At 40.0% G+C, this 18,301-nt stretch overlaps 1 protein-coding gene and 1 pseudogene across 1 annotated transcript in view; both read left to right on the plus strand.

The window, feature by feature from the left end:
- Window positions 1–1,407: 1,407 nt before the first annotated feature.
- CPN1 (carboxypeptidase N subunit 1) overlaps window positions 1,408–18,301 on the plus strand; it is a 41,681-nt gene continuing 24,787 nt past the window's right edge. Inside the window, exons 1-2 of the mRNA XM_048218825.2 lie at window positions 1,408–1,571; window positions 11,058–11,110. The gene's annotated coding sequence lies outside the window, so the exon portion shown is untranslated. The remainder of the gene's footprint in view (window positions 1,572–11,057; window positions 11,111–18,301) is intronic.
- On the plus strand, window positions 1,565–8,415 carry LOC125282747 (histone deacetylase 2-like; annotated as a pseudogene).

Below are 18,301 nucleotides of genomic sequence, written 5' to 3' on the forward strand. Positions count from 1 at the left end.
ATTTAAAAGGCACTTTCACTACTAGGAATTTATCCTTCATGAATGTAAGAAAGTAAGAATATCCAGCATAGCAGGATTTGTGATATTTAAAGACTGGAGATCCCTGAATGTTCATTTCAAAAGAATTTTTGAAATTCCCTTATTTCAATAAAGTAGAATACTAAGCAAGTGACAGAACACTATAAGGTGCTGCTATTTGTGTGAAAATAGTGGGGGATGTATATATGTGTCTTTTTTTTTTTTTTAATCTGTAAGCTATCTCCCAAAGGATATATCGTAAGTGGGTAAGAGTGATTACATCAAGAAGGAGACCAAAAGAGTATAGGAAAAAAGGGGATACATTTTCACTTTTCACCCTTTTGTACATTTTCTTATATTTTATACCATGTGTGTGTATTACTTACTCCAATCATCGTAAAATAATGTTTAAGGAAATGCAAAATAAAGGAAAAAGGGAAAAAGGTAGCTTCACTTAAATAGGGATGCCTTATAATCAGAACCTGGTTCAAGTTCTAACCATGCCACTTGCTTAAAGTCTAACCTCAAATTATTTCTTCTTTCTGAATGTCAGTTTCCTTGTTTATACCATATGAACAAAGAGCCTACTGGACATGGTTAAAGTGAAGATTAAATGAGATTTCTAAAAAACTAAGTGCAGTGTCAGGTAAATGTGAAGGACCCAATATAAATTGTGGTTATAGTTATTATTTTGTCATTTAATCCTCACACTCTTTTGTGAAAAAAGAAGAGAGCCTGTTGTTTTGATTACCCAGCCCCATTTTATAAGTGAGAGAAGTGGGGTTTGATTCAGCAATTTCATATCTCATTTTCTTTCATTCACAGCTGGATTCAGAAAGAAAAAAATTGTGAAATGTAAGCTCCCAATTTGAGGGGGCAATTAAAGTTCATTGTCTAGACAATATAGGTTGCAAACCCTAGTTTTTCAACAATTGATTATTGCACATTGACCATAATATTGCTCTTCCCACTGACAACGATCTTATTATTCAGTAAAAGGTAATGTATGAGAGCGTGTGTAAAATAGCCATAACTCTAGACAACCGCCCATTAGGCTAGTTTAAGAGTGCTCAGTTCTGGGGGCGCCTGGGTAGCGCAGTCGTTAAGGCGTCTGCCTTCGGCTCAGGGCGTGATCCCGGCGTACCGGGATCGAGTCCCACATCGAGTCCCACATCGAGTCCCACATCGAGTCCCACATCGAGTCCCACAATCGGGCTCCTCCGCCGGGAGCCTGCCTCTTCCTCTCCCACTCCCCCTGCTGTGTTCCCTCTCTCGCTGGCTGTCTCTCTGTATAAATAATAAATAAAATCTTAAAAAAAAAAAAAAAAAAAGAGTGCTCAGTTCTTTTCAGTCCACTATAATTAAGAATGTTAGATTTTTTTTTTTAATGAACCAAGAATAAGTGTGATAAAGTAACATTCCACTCTCCATTTCTTGGTTCCAGGGCACCACTGTATTGCATTACTGTCTTTAGTTTTTTTCAATTGCAAGGAGTTTCCCAATCCAGAGAAGTTTGATCCAGGACCCTTTTTGGATAAAAATAGCAGCTTCAGGTAAACAGAATACTTTGTGCCTTTTTTCCATCGTAAATACAAATAATCCACCCAAGTCATACACATGCACATTCTGGACAGTTTTTAGCTTCACTGAGTTTATGGTGTAACTAAGTAATTCACTGGTGATGGCAAAGTCAATCAAATCAAATTGTTAGAACTCTCCAAATTGGGTGGAAGCCATTTAAGTCTGTACACCAGTAAGATCAGGTAAGTCATCCAGGAACTATTTTGTTGTTTGGTAATTGAGTACAATGCAGGTTTTTAAAGAAACCAAAGGAAGTCAATCAGATATCATGTATTACCAGATGACAAAGGAATTTGCTTTTGCAAACTTTTGTTGATCTCACCTTTGTAATATAGACTTTTCCAAAACAAAATGTACAATTTCCTTTCTTTTTTGTAAGCTATTGACCATTATTAATTTTCTGATTCTTAGAGCCAGGGGCCATCAAAAAGACCTTGGCCAGTTTATCTTGTTCCCCTCTGAAATTCAGAGCTCCATATACCCTTGCCTCTGCGCAGTAGCTGGTTGGCTCCCAGTTGCTATTTCCCATAAGTTCATAAAAATAACGTAGGATTGCTCAGCAAATATTTTTTTCCTTGTTATCCAATCATTTGATTAGTATTTTCAAAAATAACGGTTGATATGTTTTGCTTCTAATTACAATGATAATAGGTGTTCAACGTAAAAAATGGAAAATGCAGAAAAGCAAGCAATCAATCAATCAATAAATGTACTCTACAGAGATAATCACTGTCAATACTTTACTGTGTATACTAGGTGCTCTTGAGCCCTCCTGTCACTGTTTTCTCTCCATCCGCCAGCCTGCCCTTCTCCGCGGCACTGCCACCCCCAAGTCGGGTTGAGGCCCAGCAGCAGAAGCAGGAGGAGTCAGAGCTGGGAACCAGCTGTGGTCTGGGAGTCCATGGCCTAGTGTTAGGGAGGTGACGAGAAGAAAGTCAGCTACTACTATGATGGTGATACTAGAAATTATTATTATGGACAGGGTCAGCCCATGAAACCTCAGAATCCTCATGACCTGTAACTTGCTGCTAAATTATGACTTATAAAGAAAAATGGAAATACACAATCCCCATAAAACCACTGCTGAAGAAATGACAAAATATCACAGTGATGAATACATCAAATGTTTACATTCAGTAAGACCAGATAACATGTCTGACTATAGTAAGCAGATGCAGAAATTTAGTATTGGAGATGATTGCCCAGAGTTTGATGGACTGAATTTTGTCAACTGGTGCTTATATATTATTATTGATATTCATCATGGTGATGGTGCTCAAGAAGCTTTTTATGTAATGACTATTATTCCATAAATATGGGGAATACTTACCTGGAACAGGAGACTTGAGGGATATTGGTCCAGAAGAAGGCAAATACTCTGCTGTCAATTTTCCATTGAGAGATGGTATGGATGATGAGTCATGAGAAGTTATATAAGCCTCTTATCCTAAAAGTGATGGAGATGTATCGGCCTAGTGCTGTGGTGTCACAGTGTGGTGCAGACTCACTGTTTGGTGGTAGACTTGGTTGCTTCCATCTGACAGTCAAAGGTCATGCTAAATGTGTAGAAGTGGTAAAAACTTTCAGTATACTATTACTGATGCTTGGGGGATATGGATAGACAATCTGTGTAATGTTGCTCAATATTGGACATACAAGACTGCAGTTGCCCTCAGTTGTGAGGTTCCCAGTGAATTGCCATATAATGATTACTTTTGAGTATTTTGGACCAGACTGCAAACTGCATAATAGTCCTTCAAACATGACAGACCAGAACACTACAGAATATATAGAAAAGATAAAACAGCATTTATTTGAAAATTTACACATGGTACCTCATGCATCTGGCATCCAGCTATTCCAGAAGATGCTATTCATGAAGACAGTGGCGATAAGGATGGAGAAGATTCAGACAAGAGAATTTCTATTTGAATACCAGGTAAACAGATAGCTTGTGATGAGGGATTCTGAGGATGAAGGAAAAGGAGGTCATAGAAATGTGGTTATCGTAAGGAAAGAGCAAAGAAAACTATACCCGGAGAAGACAAGAAGGAAACTGAGGACGAAAAAAAAGTAGATGTTAAGGAAGAAGATAAATCCAAGGACAAGAGTGGTGAAAAAACAGATTCCAAAAGAGCCAAATCAGAACAGCTCAGCAACCTTTGAATTTGAGAGTCTCTCAATTTTACAAACCATAAAAAGGAGAGAAAATATTAGGAAGAAAGTTTTTTTGCCTTTTGAAGACTCCTGGCTTCATTTTATACTAGTTTGGCATGGACTATGTTTATTTTCAAAATGGCTTGTTTTTTCTTGGCAAGTTTTATTGTGACTTTTCTAACTATAAAGCAAAATTTCTTTTCTCCATCATGCTTTATGTAATAATATTTAAAGTTGATGTTGCTATGTCAAAAAATGATCTACTAAAGAAGTAAGTGGACTTTCTGAGCTGATTTTTCCATGTTTTGTAATTCTCTTTATTAAAAAAAAACTGTAGTTGGAGAAAAGAACAAACTACAAAAATACAGTAATTAACACTGTGTGACACTGGTGTGTAGATAGACATATAGATTGAAGATCCAGAAATAAAACCTCATGCTTATGGTCAATTGATTTCAACCACGGTATCAAGACAATAGGGAAAGAACAGTCTTTTCCGCAAATGAGACTGGGACAACTGGATATTCACATGCAAAAGAATGAAGTTGGACCTCTTCCTTAAACCATACATAAAAATTTACTTCAAGTGGGTCATAGACCTAAATGTGAGAGTTAAAACTGTAAAACTCTTAGACGAAAACATGGTAGTAAATCTTCATGACTTTGAGTTAGGCAGTGGGTTCTTGAAATGACACCAAAAGCACATGTAACAACAACAACAACAACAACAACAAAAACATAAATTAGACTTCATCAAAATTTTAAACTTTTGTGCTTCAAAGGACAATATCAAAAAAGCGAAGAGACAACCCACAGAATGGGAAAAGATATTTGCCAATCATATACGATATGAGACTTGTACCCAGAATATATAAAGAACTCTGGTAACTCAGTAATAAAAAGACAACCCAGTTTAAAATGGGCAAAGGGCTTGAATAGATATTTCTCCAGAGAAGATATACAAATGGTCAATAAACAAATGAAAAGATTCTCAAGATTGTTAGTTACCAGAGAAATGCAAATCAAAACCACAATGAGATACCACTTCACACCCACTTAGATGGCTAAAATAAATAGATAAGAACAGGTACTTACAAAAATAGGGAGCAGTTAGAATCTTCATAAATTTCTGCTGGGAATGTAAAATGGTGCAGCCTGTTTGGGAAAAGATTTGGCTGTTTCTCAAAGTGCGAAGTGTAGAATTACCATATAACCAACAATTTCACTCCAAGGTGTATACCCAGGACAACTAAAACACGTCCACACAAGAACTTGTTCAAGAGTATTCATAGTAGCATTATTCATAATAACCAAAAAGTGGAAACAACCCAAATGTTTATCTACTGGTGAATGGATAAACAAACGGTGGAAGAGCCATACAATGGAATATTATCTGGCCAGAGAAAGGGAATGAAGTACAGATAAACGCTACAGTGTGAATGAGCCTCAAATTGTGCTAAATGAAAGAAGCAGACACAAAAGATCACATAGTGTATGATTCCATTTATATGAAATGTCCGTAACGGGCAAATCTATAGAGACAGAAAGTGGATTCATGGTTGCTTAGGACTGGACAGAGATGGCAAATGAGCACAGGGGTGATGAAAACATTCTAAAATTAGATTGCAGTGATGACTGTACAACTCGTATTCTAAAAACCACTGAACTGTACACTTCAGTGGGTGACTTTTGTAGTATGTGAATTATATCTTAATAAAACTTCTTTAAAATGAAAGAATATATATACAAACATAACATAATAGCACAAATTGTCCTGATAAAATAGAAGATGATGACTAGTAAGTACTTCATGGCTCATAGGTGATCTTCTAAACCATGCCTCAGGGCATGCAGTGTCAAGACTTGTGTTCAAGACAATATCCCAGCAGAAGGCATGCTGGAATGTATGTACTCAGAAGTATGGAATTGGAACAGGCCAGTACGGAGAAGGGAAAAATCCCAGTAACCGGCACAACCAGAACTGGAAGGAATTGGGCCACTTTTGGGGAGTCAGCAGTCCAATCTAGAGGTTCCCAGGTGGGTTGGTGAACTCTGGCTGGACTGAGGTTGATGTTGATATAAGAGGAAGATTTGATACCAGGCATAGGTCCTATCAGGTAAACAATGGTAATTCTACAAATTTGCAATCACAGTGAGAAAGATTTAGGGCAAAATACCTTTGGCCTCAGTGATGTCAAAGTTTAAGTCTCCAGATCTTTATGTAATTGGTACCAATGTTATATTCAGAGTAGTCTGATTTTTTCATGAAGCTGAACTCAACTTCATATTTATGGTTTTTTGGGATGAAATAACCCTCACGTATTTCCGTTCTCAGGGCTCTTATAAGCCAAATTCAAGAAGCTTACTCAGGCCTCTCTTTCCTGTTTCTCTTCTCTGTTAGTTTCTAACGTGGAAGAGATAGGTTTGATCGCCAATGATGATCCAATTGCTCAAAATGAAAAAGGTTTTCTTCCAGTCTTAGATAACAATTATTTTTATTTTTAGGGTTAGTGCTTGCTTCAGGAGGGAACATAGAATAGAACAAAGCTAACGGGTTTTGATATCTGATCGTTTATGAGATATTCCAGCTATGTGACTTTGGGCAGGACCAGACTTTCTCGATCTTCATCTAAAAAGTAGAATTAATAACGCCTACCTTCCAAGGTTAGGAGGTTGAGGATGAGTGAAATGTGTGTATTTTCTCTGACAATTGGAAGGAGCTCATAAGTGATGGTTTTTTTACTCTCAAGTCACTGAAAAGTCTCCCATAGTCAATGCAGATTTAAGTTTTTAGACATTCTTTGTAAGCCATTCATGTTTTTTCCCACTCTGTTTCCTGGATTAATGTATGAAATTCCAGGCTTAGGCACTAATCAATCAATTAATATTTGTTATTATATTTCTCTGGTATAACAGTGACATCAGATTTCTCTTATACTTCTTATTGTAATATTGTATTTCTCTGAATTTAAATACATTCCAGTTTCAGAGACATGAAAACGTGAAGTAAGAGCACCTTATAATCAATAAAATATAGTTGCCCCCTGCTACACCCCATGGTCCGTTACTGGTCCAGTTAGCAGACTGTTCAGAGTCTGGCGTACATTAGTCCCTTCATCCCAGATGACCAGATCACTTAGAGTTAGGCTTCTCTTTTCCAGTTAACCTTCTGCCTGATACCCTGATACCTGATATGATGTCATGTCAGTAAACACACATTACATTAGTTTTTTTCAAACTCAGAAAGAATCACTTTACTCCAACAGAGAAGATTACACAGGTACGGGCTATTGACAAATGAAGCAATCCTGGTACACAGAACGGATTCAGAGTCCATGCTGTGCCTGCTTGCCACTGGCTGCAGGGCAGTCTGAGTCAACATGTCACTGAACCAATGATTGCCCTATTGGAAGCAGGGTTAGTGGGGGCATACGGGAGAGCCTGGGTTTCTGAAATTCCACTTAGTCATTTCCTGCCCTGTTCTAAAGTCAACAAAATGTAAATGCAGAGGAGATAGTTCATTATTTGTTAATGTTTTTCAACGTTTGTTTAATTCTGTTATATAATTCAAGTATAGGTGCGGGACCGGCAATCCAGAAATGCGCTATTGTCCCTGGATTTAAGGGAAGACAAACAAATAAGCCAACAATTACGACATCATGCTATGTTTGTAGGGAAGTATGCACAGAGTTTTATGGAAACACAGGCAAGGACACTGAAATCAGACCAGGGGTAAATGAAAGATTTAGAGAAAATGATGCCCGAACTTAGTTTTGAAACACAAATAGGAGTCAGATAGCTTCCAAATGGAGAGACAAGAGGTTGCAAACCTCTTTTCTGTTGGTGTATTTTACCATAATTTTTAAAGATTGGGGAGAATATTGTAAAGGCTTTTGAAAGATTGTGGGTTGCTTGGTATGGCTAGCAGGAAGGAGAGGTATTGGGGAAGAGAGGCCATCTGATGTGGGACAGGCAGTAAACAGGCCTTAGAGGGCCTTGTTGCCAGGCAGAGAGGTTTGAACTTAGAAGAGTGGAGAACCAATAAAGGATCTGAACAGTGATGGGAGGGGCTCGCAGGAGACTAGGTGTGGTTTCTGAAGAAAAATGACACTGGCTGCTGTGTGACAGGTGCAGCCGGAGGGGTTTGAATCCCAGGCGGGAAGACAGATCCAGTTCAGGATGAATGAGAACAGAACTGAAGCAGTGGCAGTGGAGGTGAAAAGCAAGGGCAGTGGTGAGGATCATCAAGAAAGAGAAGGGAAAGGCCTTAATGAGTGAGTATGTTTGGGAAATGGGTGAGAAGGGCACATTCACAACGGCTCCCATGTTTTAGACTTGGGCAACAGGTGGTGCCATTTCCCAAGAAGAGCAGCTAAGGGAGAAGAGATATCGTGTTTAGATTCAAAGGGGTTGCATTTGAGGTCCCTGAGGAACAGGCAAAAGGGGAAAGCATCCTAATCAAGACAGTAAGAAATGAATAAATACAGCCAAAGTATACATAGCACTCCACAGTTTATACAGAACCTTTATTGAAAAGTGAGATCTGGGGGCGCCTGGGTGGCACAGCGGTTAAGCGTCTGCCTTCGGCTCAGGGCGTGATCCCGGCGTTATGGGATCGAGCCCCACATCAGGCTCTTCCGCTATGAGCCTGCTTCTTCCTCTCCCACTCCCTCTACTGGTGTTCCCTCTCTCGCTGGCTGTCTCTATCTCTGTCAAATAAATAAATAAATAAAATCTTAAAAAAAAAAAAAAAAAGAAAAAGAAAAGTGAGATCTGACAAGCAGACAGTGTGTGGGGGGGTGAGGTCTGAGGGGAGTGTATCTCGAGAAGAACAGCCTCTCTGTAGAGAGAACTGAAGGTCCAACACTGGGGGCTGGGCTAGATTCAAAAAGTAGAGGAAACCCCAGGCAGACTTTAGCTTCTACAAAATCCCAGAAGGGCTGCATTTAGGAAAAAACGTATTCAAGAGTATTTATCCTGAAAAACTGGAGTAAAAAATAGTAGGAAAGGGGCATTTTGAATTCACTTCCAACTTTTGAAACCAACTGAAAACAAAATAAAAGAGCCAAAAGTTAAAAAAAAAATCTTCCGCTTTCAATAAACAAGGAAAATGTTATAAAACAAAACTATAAAGAATGACTGCCAAATGAAATGAATTTTGATCTAAACAAAGCTAACACATCCCTGCACAGACCTGGGAAAGAGATCAGTTTACCTAAAATTAAGTGTCATGTTCCTGGAAAGTGCATCCAGTGACCCTCTGTGGGTAGGCTGACAAGGTCTAAGGTCTGACTAAGTTGGGTCAGGGATGATCAGTGTCCTGCAGTCTCTGTCCTCTTTTTTTATTGGAACAGAACCTCTGGTTTTTAGCTGGTCTCATGGCTGTCTGGGATAAAGACTACGTTTACCAGCTTCCCTTCCTTGTAGGCATGACCGTGGGACTACGGAGATGGAAGTGGAAGCCATGTGTAAACTGGGAAGTTTGCTTTTGTTTTTATTTTTCATCAGCTTTATTGAGATATAATGCATACACCACATACAGAGGGAATCATGTAATATGTAGGTTTTCTGTGACTGGCTTCTGTCATTTAGCATAATGTTTCCAAGGTTCATCCATGTTATAGCGTGCATTAGTACTTCATTCCTTTTTATTGTTGAATATGTATACCCCACATTCCATTTATCTGTTCCTACCAGCAGTGTCTGAGGGTGGGAAGTTTGCTTTTCAAGGAAGAAGGTGGGTTCCTTCCTGGTGGTTGGAATGTGAACATGATGGTGGGGCTGGAACATCTGTCCATGCATAAGGTGCATGTCTGTTAACCGAGATTGCTAGAGCAACAAACTAGAAGGGGCCTGGGCTGTTCGATGATCACAGTGGTCTTGAACTGCTTGCTTCCAAACTCCGTCAGCTTGAGAAAGAAGTAAAGTTACAATCAGTTGGAGTTTTCTATCTAATCCTAATGGGTATAGGGAGTTGAGGGGCAGAGAATACTCCTGGAAAATTAGAATATAAAGAAAAGCCATTCAGGAAGACAGAATATCAGGGAGGTGGCTGAAGGAAGAACTCAGGAAGAAAAATAAGAGAGAAAAATAAAGCCATTACGAAGAGCTCAGCACAGCCTTGAAGCACAAGAGTACATGGCTTTTTATGAGGACTCTATTGTCAAGAATGATAGAATAGACAAGACACCGACAGCCTTGATTTTATGGCAGGCTTTGACGAGTAAACAAAAATTACTGCGAAGGCCAGACAAATGCACTTTGAAAAGGTATCAACCTAATACCATGGAAAAAAGAACTATTTTCAGGTTTAAATTACATTTCTCTTGAGGTCTTTTTTCATCTCTACAAATATGTTCTTTAATATGTAATGATGGGAAACAATAGAATTAATTTTTCTTCTGAAAGAAAGCCAAGGGAAGAGGGTGGGAGAAAGAGAAGCCACGGTTTTTGAACAATGATGATAAACATTGTACCATTTTAAATCTAAAAGCCAGCTCCACACTGCGAGAATTGAACACAGAACTGAATAGAAATCTTACAGTATCAAGTAATGTGACTAACAGAAATCCGGAGCCATCGGACTGCAAAGGAGCTTTTAGGATAAAGGAGAGCTCACTTAATGCCATCCTTCTGTTTAAAGCTTGTCCTTACTCTTGGAATAAAATCTGAACTGCTTGCCAAACGATGAGGTGTGTGCCACCTCCCTGCTCTCCTCTCAGACGTGTGTGGCCTCCTTGGTCTCCAAGCTCCTGCACTGTCCAGCTCTCCAGTCTCCAGACTAGCCAGCAGGCCATGCGTCTGCCTGGACTGCTTGCTCTCTGTTCCTAGAGATTCCCTTGACTCCTTTGATGATGCAAAGCTCAAATAAATTTGTCACTTGCACAGAACAGTCCATCTCTGACCCCCAATCCAAATCAGCCACTCCAACCCACCCTAGCCTGCCTTGGGCCAGTCTCTGTCACCACGTACTGTTTTATTTTCTTCATAAATAAAATCTGAAAATGTCTCAGTCATTATGTATTCACTGTCTATTTTCTGCCACACACACACACACACACACACACACACACACACACACACCATGATGGGATCTTGCCTGTCTTACTATCTAGCACCATACCAGAGCTTGACACGAAGTGTCCAATATATTTTTGTTTAATGAATAAATGAACAAACAAAAAGATCTATTGTAGCATAGATTAAATAGTTACCACCTACAAGTGAAATATGTGGTTGAAAAACCTAACAGCATAACAATCGCCATCCTTAATGATTTCTATGCTTTTCTTTTTCTTTAGAGCCATTATTTGGCAACTATTATGTCATCTTATGAAGAGACATTTTTTGAAAGGTAAGCAATTCCTTTGGCTTTATTTCAACTTCTTTTTTTTTCTGTTAAGTATAAGAAATATTCAGTATAGTAATTTTTATTTTTAAAGCATAAAGGCTATAATCCCTTTTTTGTAAAATTATTTATCTATCCTTCTATTTACAAATTCATTTAACAAACATTTATTGAGCACCTAGTATGTGATAAGCATCATTCCAAGCATTGAGGAAAAGCAGGGAAACAAGACAGTAATCCTGACTTCATGCAACTTGCATCTTGTAGTAGATACAACAAACAAACAAACAAGGAACAACTAATTACATAATATGCCTTTAGGTAATGAAAGTATCACAAAGAAGGATCAAGCAAAGGGATAGAGAATGGAAAGGGGTGGCAGCCAGGGACTAGTTTAGGTAGGTGGGAAGATCAGGGCCAGCCTCTCTAAAGTGGTGGTATTTGAGTGTGAACTTAAATGATGTAAAGTGAGAAGCCACACAACGATGTAGGAGAAGAGAATTCCAGGCAGGGGAAACAACGAGTATAAAGGCCCTGGGGCAGAAATAAACTTAGTACGTCCAAGGAATATAAAGGACATTGTTACTGTTGCTGACTAGGCCCTTATGTCATGTACGAATTTTATGTTAAGTACAGTGGGAAATCACTGAATCGTTTGAGTTGGAAAGTAATTTGATTTATGTTTTCAAAATTCTGGCTATGGTATGGTTAATAAAACTAGTGGAGCAAAAATAGAAACAAGAAGAATATTCGAGGAGGCTATTATCATTATCCAAACAAGAAACACAGGGTGAAGCTATTGTCGTCATTCAAGCAAGAAATATATGGTCACCTAGCCTAGGACGACGGTGGTCAAGGTGAGAGAAATAGTTTCCAGATATATTTCAAAGTAGAGTTCCTATAACTTGGTGACATGAAGAGTGAGATAAAAAGAGGGATTATGGATGAGTCCTAGTTTTTAGCCTGAGAAATTGGGTCAATCGTGGTAATATTTGTCAGTTTGAGGAGGCAAAGGAGGGAAGGAACAGATTTGAGTTATCCCAATAGGATTGACTATTACCAACGGTGTTATTCCTAGTTGATGGGGTTTGGGGGAAGCATCTTATTTTTATCCTTATTCTTTTCTATGTTCTCTACATTTTTATAGCAAATGTATTTCCTTTTTACATAAGCATATAGTCATTTTAAAAGAGAATTCTTTTCAAGGACCCTTAAGAACAGGAAGCCAAATTGGAGGCCGTTTCATAATGTAACCAGGCCTACGTGATAGTTCTGGCATTGTGGAAAGCTTTGGAGTCAGAAAGCTAATTTAATCTCCAGATTTGCCAAATATAAGTTATATGATCTGGGAAAATCATTTAAATTTTAGGGATTCTCATGTATATAAATGAGATATAATGGTCCCCCAAGAAAGATTCAGGTAAAGATCAGATGGGGTTATGTGAGGAAGAGCATTGAATCATTCCATCATTCACTCACTCAGCGAGTATTTATGGGGAACCTACTATATCCAGACCCTGCTCTAGTTGTTAGAGACACATCAGAAAATACAAGAGATCAATTCTCTACCCACGAGGTGTTTATATTCTTACAGGGAGAGAAGACAATAAACAGACAGATATACAGTATGTCAGATGTTAGTAAGTGCTTTGGGGAAATATTAAGCAGGGCAAGGTGAAAGGGAGTGCTGGGGGAGAGGACTGGGTTTCTTCTAATCCAGTTGACCCACCATCATTTGGTGGCATTTGTGGACACAGTTTGCATCTGTAAGGCTCTCTTCTGGGTTTAGAGACTGGAGGGGGTCGGTGATATTCAGCAGAAATGCCTATTAGAAATCCTAGTGGAGATGGGAAGCAGGCAGTTGGAAATACAGTTCTGGAGTTCAGAGAAGTAGGAGCAAGAGACATAAATGTGAGACTCATCAGCTTATATTGAGATTTGTGGATGAGATCATCTAGGAGCAAGCACAGGTAAAGAAAAGAAATCTAGGAACAGACCCCAGAAGACTCCACATGGTTGGAACGGAAAGAAGGAAATAACAGGTTCTTCCCTCTCAAAAACATCCCCAAACTCTCCACTGTTTTTACCGGGTCAACATCTGCTCGTTCAGATCTCAGATCTTAGTTCATACATTATCTTCTTCCTTCATTCATTAATTTGTCCAACACACTGTCCAGGGATTACATGGTGAACAGTAAGGTAAGTTAGTCTTGGCCTTCACTGATTTGCCTTCTGCTGGGGGAGACAGCCAATAAATAAGTAAACAAGAAAAGAAATAAGCAAGATAATTACAGACTGACAAGTGAAATGCTCTGATTAAAATAAACAGGAGATAAGACCAAGCATAACCAGGGGAGGCCTTTTTAGATGAGATGATCAGGGGAAGGTCCCCAGGTGACAAGCTGCAAGACGAACGTTCCGGCAAGGAGAATCGGAAGGGGCTCGGTCTCTCCTGAGGATTGCCTTTCCATACTCTCCACACTTGGCCAGGTTCTCTTCGCCCTGCTCTCTCATAACATTTAAAACCCAAATCTCCAAGGGTGGTAGCTGATGTGAATGGAGCTGGGCGCGTGCTTCATCCACAGGTCCAGCCCACTACGATGTGTTTAGCAGGGTTAAATGATGAGGTTGCTCTGTGGAAACTCAGTTACTGCTGCATGATAGAAAGAACATTTAAAACTAAATAACTGGAGGTGTGGGTTGGGAACCCACAACCTCCTCCTTCTCTCTCTCTTCCTCCCGGCCCCCACTCCCTCTCTCTTTTGTCTAGGGTGTAGGGAGGAGTGACAGAAGGAAGAAGGATGACTGCTCCTCACCTCCCTACTTGATGTGAATATTCTTCTACCTCCTCCCACTCCTTTGCAAATTTTCATGTACTCCTTTCTTTGCTCCCATCTCCCTGGTGGGAACTTACCTCTGTTGCATATCTGTATCCTCTGGAATTGGTTGAGTAGAATGTTGGGCTCACTGCCAGGGGGTTGTGGAGTCCAGACCCTCCCCCACTACTTAGTTATGTGACTCTGGGCAAATCCCTCCTCTGAAATGGGAATTGCTGGACCCTCCTCCCCAGGCTCTTGTGGGGAATAAATAAGGAACGAGTTGGTACCCTATAGGGCAATGGAAAATTGTGAAATAGTGGAGACTTCTTGGTCCAGGCAGGGGCAGCTTTGAGGATACTGAGAACCCAGAAAGAAGGAAATGCCTAAAATTTGCCCTCTTTCTCACATCTCATCACTGTGGCTCTAACCCTCCTGTCTTCCTCTCTCACTCATAGGGACATTTGTGATTACACAGGGCCCACCTGGGTAATCCCTCTATCACAAGATCAGCAGATAAACAATCTGAATTCCATCTGCAAACTTCAATGCACCTTGCCATGTATATCACATACTCACAGGTCCCAGGGATTTGGATGCGGACATCTTTGAAGGCCATTATTACACCTACCTCGGGGGGAGACAGGACCCTCTGATCTAGTTCAACTCCCACATGCTGTCCCTGGCCCTCCCAAGCTAGGCTAGGTGACCCTGCTTAGTGGTCCCGAGTGGTTACATCCATCACTTTTCCCCAGTGCTGCGCTTGCTCCTCTGTAGCTCTGAGGATAGGAACTGCCTTTTTCATCCTGATTGTCTGTCCCTTCACCAGAATGTAAGCACCCCATGGGCAGGAGTCTTTGTTGGTTTTATTCTAGATCAAAAATAATAATAGTAAAGCTGTTAGCCTTTAGTAGTAAAGGCCCTATGTGTAATTTGTTGAACAAATGAATTGTATCTCCATCTTCCAGCATGGTCTCTAGCACAGAATAAAAAAGCTTCATGCTGCTGCTACTACTATTAATACTGCTAATAATATGTGTTGAGCCCTTACGATGTGCCAGGCACTGTGCAAAAGGCCTTGCATGCATTTTCATAGCTGATCCACCCAACTCATGAGAAAGGAACTGTTTCTTCTCCATCCTATACAGAAGGAAACTGAAGTTAAGAGAAGTTAATTAATTTGCCCAAGGTCAAATGGCCTAAGAGGGAGTTGAACTGGTATTTAAAATCATATCCTTATGTGTTATGCTAAGTGAAATAAGTCAGACAGAGAAAGAAAATACCGTAGATCTCGCTTATATGTGGAATCTAAAAAAGCCAAACTCATAGACGCAGAAAGTAGAATGGTGGTTGAGAGTGGCTGGGGGATGGATGAAATGAGGTGTTGGTCAGAGGACGCAAACTCCCAGCTGTGAGATGAATACATCTGGGGATCCAATGTACAGCACGGTGACTGTAGTTAACAACGCTACAGTAACTACTTGAAAAGAGAACAGATCTTAAATATTCTCACTACACGCACACACGTACACACACGCACACAGATAACTGAGGTGACAGAAGTGTTAACTGACCCTACTGTGGTAATCATTTTGCAACATATACATGTATGAAAACATCCCATTGGGGGTGCCTGGGTGGCTCAGTCATTAAGCGTCTGCCTTCAGCTCAGGTCATGATCCCAGGGTCCTGGGATCGAGCCCTATGTTGGGCTCCCTGCTCAGCGGGAAGCCTGCTTCTTCCTCTCCCACTCCCCCTGCTTGTGTTCCCTCTCTAGCTGCCTCTCTCTCTCTGTCAAATAAATAAATAAAATCTTAAAAAAAAATCCCATTGAACATCTTAAATGTACACAATGTTATGTTAATTATATCTCATTAAAGCTGGAAACACTTAAATATCATATCCCTCTAACACACAGGCCCCTTCCACTTCTAGTTGTTTGGAGAGGCCTTGCATGCACTCTGGCTTTAGGGCACGTGTTCTGGTATTGAAGTGGAATTCCAGGGAAGGAGTGTCAAGGTTAGCTCTGATATATAGAGAGTATTCCCTGTTTACCACAGTCCAAAGTTCAAACATTCTCTCCTAGAGAATGGGGGTCACCTCTTTAGCACGAGATAGGTCCCCATAATAACTTTGGGCGCATTTGCCAGAGAAATGGGAATTCTTCTGCAGAGGAACAATTTGGGCTTCTCTGAGGGCTGCCAAACCAAGCCTTCAGTAATCACAGTAGATATTGTCCTAGAAAAAGGGCCTAATGTGTGAAAGCACTAGTAATGCCTTCCCAGCCTTCTGTCTGGATTTATGACCTGGGGTGTCAGGATCTCATCAGAATATTATGGATTTTAGCAATGGGTGTAAGGCAGCAGCCCTGTGGTACTAAGAATTTGGTACTTATCTTGGGCCAAACCTCTGGACTACATGTGAGTTAGACTGGCCTATCTAGAGAGTGTTCACTCAACATATCTAAGAGGAAATAGTGGTCTTTATTGACAGGTTATGTAAGTGTAAGATTTCCTTGGGAAAGTTTGCTAGAGATAGAGCAGCAGGATGCAAGAGGAAAAGTCAATATTGGGTTTGTTCGTTCATTCATTTAACAAGTGCACACCTGTGCCAGGCTCTGTGTTAGAGGCGACAACCATCCTAGAGAACGGGAACAGGGTGTCAGTGGGTTTGCACTATATCCTAACACCCAGCACAGAGGATGAGTACATAACAGGCAAAGCAGTAAGATTGGAAATACAAAGACTGATTATGGTAGCAATTGAAGGGGAAAGTGAGGAAGACCCAGGTTTGGGAGCTGAGTTAAGCTCGCTGGGGAAACAGCACGAGCAAAAGCAGGAAGGCAGGCAGTGAGGGCGTGCTCAGAAGACAGTAGGCTGTGTGGTGAGGCTGCACTGAGGTGAGGGACAGGATGGCAAGTCACAAGTGGGCCTCGTAGGAAGGACTTGAAGACCAGGCTGAGGCATTTGTATTTCACACTATACTACATGAAGATCCGCTGACATTTTGTTCATGTAGAATTCGAAAACATGTATAATTTATATGCCATAAAATTCACTCGTTTTAAATGTACAACTCACTGATGTCTAGTGAACTTACTGAGTTGTGTGACCATCACCATCATCCAGTTTTAGAACCTCCTCATCACTCCAACGAGATGCCTCACGCCTGTTCACAGTGAATCCCCACTCCCATCCCCAACCCCAGGCAATCACTAGTTAGGTTTCTGTCCCTGTGGGTTTACTTTCGCAAGGCATTTCATAGAAAAAGAATCATTTAATACATGGTTTTTATGTTGGTTTCTTTCACTTAGTGTTTTTGGAGCCCATCCATGCTGAAGTGTTCAATTATATGGATATACCACATTTGATTTATTTATTCACCAGTCGATGCACATTTGGGTAGTTTCTATCTTTTGGTTATTACGAATAGGCTGCTATAAACATTCTCATGTGCAAGTCTTTGTTCCCTTGGTTAGGTACCCAGAGTGGGATTGTTGGGTTTACGGTAAGTTTATAGTTAACTTTGTGGGGAGGGGCTTACTTCATTATTTTTATTTCTTTTTTAAAGCAGCTTTATTGAGATATAATTTGTATACCAAAATATCCACCTGCTTTACTTATACAATTCAATGAATCTGTAAATTAGTATATTTACAGAGTTGTACAATCTAATTTTAGAACACTGCTAGCACCTTAAAAAGAAAACGTCTGCCCACTTAGTTACTGCATTTCCATTCCCAGCCTAGGCGACCTCTTATTTACTTTGTGTCTCTACACATTTGCCTCTTATAAACATTTATATGAATTGGATCATGTAATATGTGGCCATTTGTATCTGGCTTCTTTCACTGAGCTTAATACTTTCAAGGTTCATCCATGTTACACAATATAGCAGTATCTCCTCTTTATTGTCAAATGATATTTCATTGTATGGATATATGCCATATTTTGTTTATCCATTCACCAGTTAATGGACATTTGGATGTTTCCACTTTTTGTCTATTTTGAATAATACTGCTACAAGTATTATTCATGTACAAGTTTTTGTGTGGATGTATGTTTTCATTTCTCTTGGGTAGATACGTAGGGGTGAAATTGCTGGGTCACGTAGTATGTATATACTTAACCTTTTAGGAAACTGCAAAACTGTTTTCCATAGTGGCTGTAAAATTTATTTTCCCATCGGAGGGTTCCGGTTTCTCCCTATTCTCACCAACACTTGTTATTGTGACTTTTGATCGTAGCCATTCTAGTGGATGTGACATGATGTCTCAATGTGGTTTTATGTTGTATTTCCTTATGACCAATAATGGCGACCATCTTTAAATGTGCTTATTAGCTATTCATATATCTACTTTGGTGAAATGTCTATTCAAATC

The sequence above is a fragment of the Ursus arctos genome, unplaced genomic scaffold (assembly GCF_023065955.2).
Source record: "Ursus arctos isolate Adak ecotype North America unplaced genomic scaffold, UrsArc2.0 scaffold_7, whole genome shotgun sequence".
In the NCBI taxonomy this organism is placed as follows: domain Eukaryota; kingdom Metazoa; phylum Chordata; class Mammalia; order Carnivora; family Ursidae; genus Ursus; species Ursus arctos.